Source organism: Cupressus sempervirens, chromosome 11, assembly GCF_028749045.1.
Source record: "Cupressus sempervirens isolate cs-2001-9-10 chromosome 11, ASM2874904v1, whole genome shotgun sequence".
Classification (NCBI taxonomy): domain Eukaryota; kingdom Viridiplantae; phylum Streptophyta; class Pinopsida; order Cupressales; family Cupressaceae; genus Cupressus; species Cupressus sempervirens.
Genome location: NC_143128.1, coordinates 702,763,609 through 702,771,126, shown reverse-complemented (window position 1 = coordinate 702,771,126; position 7,518 = coordinate 702,763,609). Strand labels below are relative to the sequence as shown.

Below are 7,518 nucleotides of genomic sequence, written 5' to 3'. Positions count from 1 at the left end.
ATAAAAAACTGATCAAGAATAAGGGGCTTTTGGTTATCGATCAGTAGCTGCTCTTGGACCCAACGACTACATATTTCCTAAAATGCTTTCTACATTCCCTAAAATGCTCCTATATAGTGTGATATATAGATTAATTCTCAATTCAATTTTGTGAAACCAAGATGGAAACACCAGTTCTTCATGTAAAGATGGGCTAGAGCAATAGGGTGAAGCCACAAAGAGAAAATATGTTTTGACTTTCCCTTAAAACTAGAAAAGAAACCCCAAGAGGATTCCTGCCTTTGTTTTAAGTTTTCTCCAGAAAGAAATATAAAACAAAAATTTAGGATCTGAAGATAGCTGCAACCAGTGAAAGCTAATGACATCCTCTTTCAAACAATTTTCTTTCTTGAACTGCATCAATATATTAACTTCAATTAATCCTACAACCAAGTAGCTGGTATCACACTAATGATTCTTCCAAAGTAGAGCAAAAAAAGTTACTTGTGCGGTTTGATGTTCATATAGTTGCCATGGTTTAGATATATCATATAAGTAAGAAGATGGCACTCAAAAATGTAATGTACCCTAACTTACTGATATGAAAACGCTATCATTGATATTGATGTTAATTAACTCTAAGCATCACCAAAGTGGGTGGCAGACTTAGCATATAATCTACCATAAGTTATTGGTAGGAAAGCATATCTACATTACATATCTTTATTAGCATTATCACCAATAATTGGAACGAGAACATAATCCACCCATGAAATGATGGAGATGATTCACATCCCTTGAAATACTTCCATGCCTAATAATCTTGGAGATGAACTTCATGGCACTGTGACAATCACCGCACACACAAAGATTCTTTCTGATCTGAAATTTGAATGGGCATTCCAGTGTGTATGCTCATATTCCCAAAGGCAATCACCAACTTTTCATTGTGAACACTGAGAATGTGTTCCTTTGTCTCTTCCTCGACATTGTGTACAATAAACTTTGCATCAAGGACATATACTGTAGATTCCATCTATCTTTCTAAAATTGCTAGCATTTCCTAGACTTGGTCAAATTGAAGGTGCCTTATGTCTTTGACAACAAATGCATGTATCTTAATGTTTACCTTGAGAAGAGTGGATCTTGGAGCTTTTTCCAACCCTCTATCTTTCACAACTGTCCTCACCTTTGCAGCAGCATCCTACCTGCCAGCTACAGCATAAATGTTAAACAATAGTATATAATTTCCTGTATCTTCAGGGTCTAAATCAGAAAGATGTTCTGCAACACTTTCCCCAAATTCAACATTGCCATGAATTATGGAGGCATTGAGCAGGTTCCCTCACATACTAGCATTGGGTTTCACAGGCATAACTTCTACAAAATCTTGTGCCCCATTTAAATTGCCTGCACAGCCAAGAAGGTCAACCATGCAGTCATAAGACATGGTCTGGGTGCAATATCATAGTCTCAAGTCATGGACTCAAAGAATGGCCAACCTTAATCCATGAAACCTACATAACTGCAAGCATACAACATGCTCGTGAATGTGATATAGTCAAGCTTTATGCTTGTATGTTGCATATTTTGAAAAAGCACAAGGACTTCTTCACCTTGTCCATATGTTCTGTACCCTGCAATCATCATACTCCATGTTATCAAATTTATTTTGGGCATCTTGTCAAAACAATTGACGAGCACCCCTTATCCTCCCACATTTAGCATACATGTCAATAATTGCAATTCCCACAACAATGCCCAATTCAAATCCACTTCTCATTATGTAAGCATGGATGACTTTCCCCTTTTCTAGAGATGCTACTTGGGCACATGCCAGGATTATTCCCAGGATTGTGATTGAATCAGACTTGATATTAGCAATTCGCATTTGACAAAAGACCCTCAAGGCCTCATTGGGCATGTCCACTTTATGCATATCCTGCAATCATTGCATTCCATATTGCCAAATTACTTGTGGACATACTACCAAATATCTGGCTTGCAACCTCTACTGCTCCACACTTAGAATACATAGCTATAAGGGAGCATAAAACATTCACATCTAAACCAAATATGTCTCTCACAATGTTCTCATGGATATCCTAACCTAGTTGCAGATCTCCCATGTCAGCAAATGCAGGAAGAACACTCTGGACAGTCACTCTGTTAGGGATCACATTAGATGCTTGCATTTCATGAAAAAGATTCAAGGCTTCATTAGAGCACCCATTCTATGAAACTATCATTGCATTCTAGGAAACAACAGTTCTTTCATAGATTTTATCAAATATACTACAAGCAGTCTCTATGTGCCCCTAATTTGCATGTGTATCTACAAGGGGATTCCCCACAAAAACATCTGAATTGAAACCATTTCTGACAATAAAATCATGAATGTCTTAAACCTGTTGCAGATTTCCTAATAGAGCACTTGCGGTAGGACACTAATAATTTTGATGACTGATGACATTGGGCATGATTTTGTTGCATTCAAAAAGCTCCAAGGTCTCTTCTGCAAATCCATTCTAAGCATACCCAACAATTATGGCATTCCATGATGTAACCCTTGTTTTGGGTATTTAATCAAACAGCTCGCATGCATCGTCTATGCTTCCATATTTTACATGTCTATGAGTACAGTCCCCACATAAGCATTAGACTACAAGTTGAACCTAATAGGTCATCGTCAACGTATCTGCCCTATTGCAAATCTGACAACAACACCTGCCTTGAGAACAAAAAGAAACGTAAAGCGGTCTGGCCATACAACTGTATCTTGCATTTGATTATAAAGCCTTAAGAGTTCCCCCACACTGTCCTGCTGCAAGTGTACATTCTAATCATTACATTCCATAGAGAAGCACTTTTATGAGGCATTTTATCAAACATGTCCTACATACTTCGAGATAATGCAAACATGGTAGTGAGTTTTAATCCATAGGGATTGTTATCATTGATAATTTTAGTAACAATGAAGTGGGCATGGAGCCGATTACCTTGTCTTATATTTCTTTTATCAAAAAAGTCCTGCAAAAGACAAACATAGTGATTTGAGTTTTATAAACCATGGCATGAGATTCCATCATGTTTCTGCTCTTTCTGTAGCATGGAATACATACTAAGAAATAAGCACTGCATTTTTGGTTTCCCTAATTTATGTTTATAGCAACATGAATTCTGGCATATGGGTTATTGTGCAGAGAAATTTACGAAATTTCCAATACAATGTCAAAAACCCAAAATTGCTATTTTATTCTAAGGACGCATATGTACAAAGTTACTAGTTCTTGCAAGCAGAGAGTATTTGCGCATTTTCTTTCAAAATAGATCATTTCGCTTCTTTGAAAATATTGTAGAATTGGGATCTTTGCATAACAATGAGAATTGAAATGAAAAACTGAGATAAAAAAACCTTACTTTTGGCAGTGGAAAAATACAAATGGGAAAATAGAAGAGTTGAAGCATACAGACCACTATAGATGTCCAACAGACGGCAACGAGTGTAGATTAATACCCTTCACAAGAATACCTGACATCAAAATTTGATATAGTAGTTTCAGAGTTTAAGAATGATGGATTTGAAATTTATAAAAGTGAGAAGGGAAAAATGACGCACAATGAAAATGGAAGATTAAAAACCTCGTTTTAGGGAAAAATAATAGTGGAACAAGTAGTATTTTTATGGTTGGAGATTCGCAAATTTGTAGAAGTAAAAAGGAAACCGATACTCATTATTATCAAAGAGACAATTCACAAAGGGTCCAACACAAGAAACAGATCCATGGAAGAAAATGAGAATACCAGGCATTAGCAAAAGCTAATGGGAAAGGATCATTATCATAGAGTACAAGAGGGTGGAAGATATGTAATCAGGGATCATAGGAATCAAAATGAATTAACGAATGTTGAAGATGTGATTAGCACTTCTATTGTGATCAGAGGCATGGTTTATGAAGAGTGAACGTAGGGAGTTGTCCTAAGGTTAGAGAAACCTAAGGAAATAGGTCACATTGAAAGGTCATTTGGAAGGATATCAATAGGTAGCTGATCAAATATAATGAGTTGGGATAGTGTCTTTAATGAACATTGAAAACTAATGATCAAGCACAACACAATGGAAATATTCATGGCAGTTTTGTATATGAAGGATATATCCTTTCAAAATCTTCCATATTCCACAATTTGATGGAAGTTGATTCTATTTGTACTAAAAAAGATAAATTAGGTAATAATGTATCATAAAATTATTCATAATAATTAGAGTACCATTCGTGTCTAAGAAATTATCCAACTATGGTGTTTGTGCTTATATTCTTCACATTTAAGTATTACTTGTATCTTGTATCTTTACATCTGCTAAATGCAATTGCTTCGACTTTTCTAAAGCTTTTTTGTACATCCATTTTATGTATATCATCTGGTCATTGTAATTCATCAATTGAAATTTCTTTGTGGTATTTTTTTAACATTTCACTTATCTATTAGAATATTTCCAATAGTAAATGACCCCTTTTCATTATGCTTTGATGGATGTCTACACCCTAATTGAAAAATCCTATTTTAGCATAGGCAAGGAGGATGCTAGAAAATGTTATTATGATTACTTGAAAGTTTTTAGACTTATTAAAAGATCCATCTTATGCATATCTTGCAGTCATGGAATTTCATGACACTAAGTTTTTTTTTTGTATTTTGACAGCACATCTTGTCCATGCTCTCATATTTTGTAGACCAAAGTAGAAGTTACAACTAGAATAATATCGATAAACATTAAATTTTCGCATATGTTAATGTAGTGTAACTTTTTGAATTTAAAAATACTACAACAACATACAAAGCATTTCATGGAGAATATTACAAAGAAATAGTGAGGTAAATTATATAGATGAGATAGGTGCGAAAAATACAATGAACAAAAAATAAGTGATCAAGGAATATGAACATGGAGACACACTTAAAATAGTTGTAAGAAAATGTAAATGAAACTTGTAAAGAAACATCTGAATTCCTCTGTGTGAGTATCCTCCATGCCAATGCTGAAATAGGAACTATAAACCAACATATGGACATTAAATTGATTTAGGAGCCTGCAAATAAAATCAAACATTGGCTGTAAAATATATCCTTGAGTTTTACAAGCATTCTTTACACAAAATTCCAAATATATTCATCTCAAGCAATGATCCTCCTAATATTAGATGTAAAATATAAAAATCACTAAAATTGAGTAAACTTTTGCGAACATGTTGCCATAGTGCAACCAACAAAATTTACAATATTTTTTTTGTTGTTGAAGGTAACCCAAAAATGAGATATTTGCACAGTTCCTTAGTGATGGAAATAAAAGTATTGTTGTGTATTTGACCTTTTCCATTTAACATAAGCTTCCCATTCAAATGTTTTTGACGAAAGTGATTTTTATGAAGAGGGTTTCTTTAACAAGGATTGTAACGCCCCCAAGAAGTTAAGCTAGAAATGTTGTTGACCATTGCAGACAATATTCTTAGACTAGTAGAAATTTTGAAGATTGGTGCCATTGGGTTTCTCCTCGACTATCCATTATTTATTGCCCTCTCCAAATATTGTCACACTCTTCTTCTCTCCTCCTTTCTATATTAATTTGCCCCCTAGAAAGGATAAACCCTGGGCAAGTATGGCATCTCATCTAATAATATCGTGGACTGTTTTTACTTTTCTTTGGTTATAATACTCTCCCATAAAATGAATAGTTATCTTAAAGCTTCTTTCTTTATAAAGTTGAAGAATTTAAAATTGTGAGCTGTATGGTGGAAGAAATGATCGTTGTGAATTAAAATAGAAAACTAAAAGATAGGTCTAGTATTAAAAATATAGATCTAATACCAATTTATATGGTGCCCTAAGTGACAAAGACTTTGGTAGTATTAATTGTGGAAAATGATTTGGCATGTTTAAATAAATTTATATTTTGTAAAAATGAAATGGTATAAATTTGTAATTGAGATTTATTTGGTCTTCTTTCTCATAGTAATATTTTAAAAGAACTCATAAATTGGTATTATATAATTTCAGATGAAAATAAATATTATTAATATAAAAAAAATTTAGAGTTTTTATTAAGAAGAAAAGTATTGATAAAATTGTTCATTTAATCTTAGAAGATGTTTTTTGCGACATTATATCGAAGAAAGTAGATTAACAATATAGTTTTTTTTATTAAGAGAAATATTTTGATTACAAACTTTGAATAGGTTCTTTCTTGTCTAGTTCCAAAAATAGTCTTGGGTTTATAGATTTTCAAATGAATCTTATCAAAATTTAGGACAACAAACTAAGAAGGATTTCTTCTTAGTTTATCTAGAAGCTTTTAAAGAAGGGCATTTGAAACTAGATGTCAATAAAGGCTTAATAAAGTTCACTTAGGTTTTAGTATGGAATTTAGTTTAATCTACTTATTATCAATCAATTGACTTTAAAATTATTGCATTAAATTTAAGATTGACATTTTTTCACTTTTGATATATTCTAAAATTATTAAATCACAAAATCTATTTTGACTACATCCAGAAAATAGAATTACAAGATCTTATGCTTGCAATATCTCTTTTCATAGGAATAAAGTTTTATATTCAAAAGAAGAAGATATTGGGACATTCACCTTTAAGGCAATAGATGATTCGAGAACTTTGAACAAGATATTCTATTTGAGCCCCCCTGCTAGTACTATTTTCATAGTTATCAAGACATTATTGAATGTTAATATCACATTTTATCATCCATTTGTTATTTTTATTTCATCCATCTATTATTTCTCCTATCTGGTCTTTCCTCCATAATCAACTTAGGCTAACATTATTTTTCCTTATGTTTATGTAACTCAATTGATTTATTGTTGAAGTCTCTAATGGGAAGATACATGTTCTTGTCAAGAGGATTTGATAGGGTATTATTGTTTTAATTTTGAGGCTACTATTGAGAATATGTTTTTGGATTAATAATCGGTGAGCAATAAAAGTTAAAAAAAAAGTTAAAGAATGTATTAATAAGATAAAAAAATCATTGATCATTTATTTATTTGGGTGACTAGTTATTATGACCAATTATTGAGTTATTTATTTGATCATTTATTCAGTTACTTATCTTTGTCTAACCTTGTGATTTTTTCTAATGACCAAATTGGTCATGTATTTAGTCACCTGTATTTATAAATTACAAAATATTGCTAGAATTTGATTACTTTTAGTCACATGACTAAAAATTTTAGTCTTGTGACTAAAAATTTCAGTCTCATGGTCATTTATTTGCCAAAATTCTACTAGTGGTAAATTTTTAATTTCTACTAGTGGTCAGCCTCTACCAATTTCTACTGTCACTTAGTCATTACCAACTTCTGCTACTCAGTCATTACTACCAAAACTTGGTCCTCTAGGAATTATGGAAAAACATATTCGATTCTTTTTCACTTCCTTTTCAAATTTCTTCCCATCAAACATGCAAATTTCATAGTAGTATAATTAACCTCATCTGGATTTTTAATCAAAGGTAGCATTATTTGCC

The 7,518-nt window shown here is 32.5% G+C and overlaps 1 pseudogene; it reads right to left on the bottom strand.

Moving 5' to 3' along the window:
- Nucleotides 1–714: 714 nt before the first annotated feature.
- LOC149531632 (pentatricopeptide repeat-containing protein At3g12770-like) lies at nt 715–3,314 on the bottom strand (annotated as a pseudogene).
- Nucleotides 3,315–7,518: the final 4,204 nt, after the last annotated feature.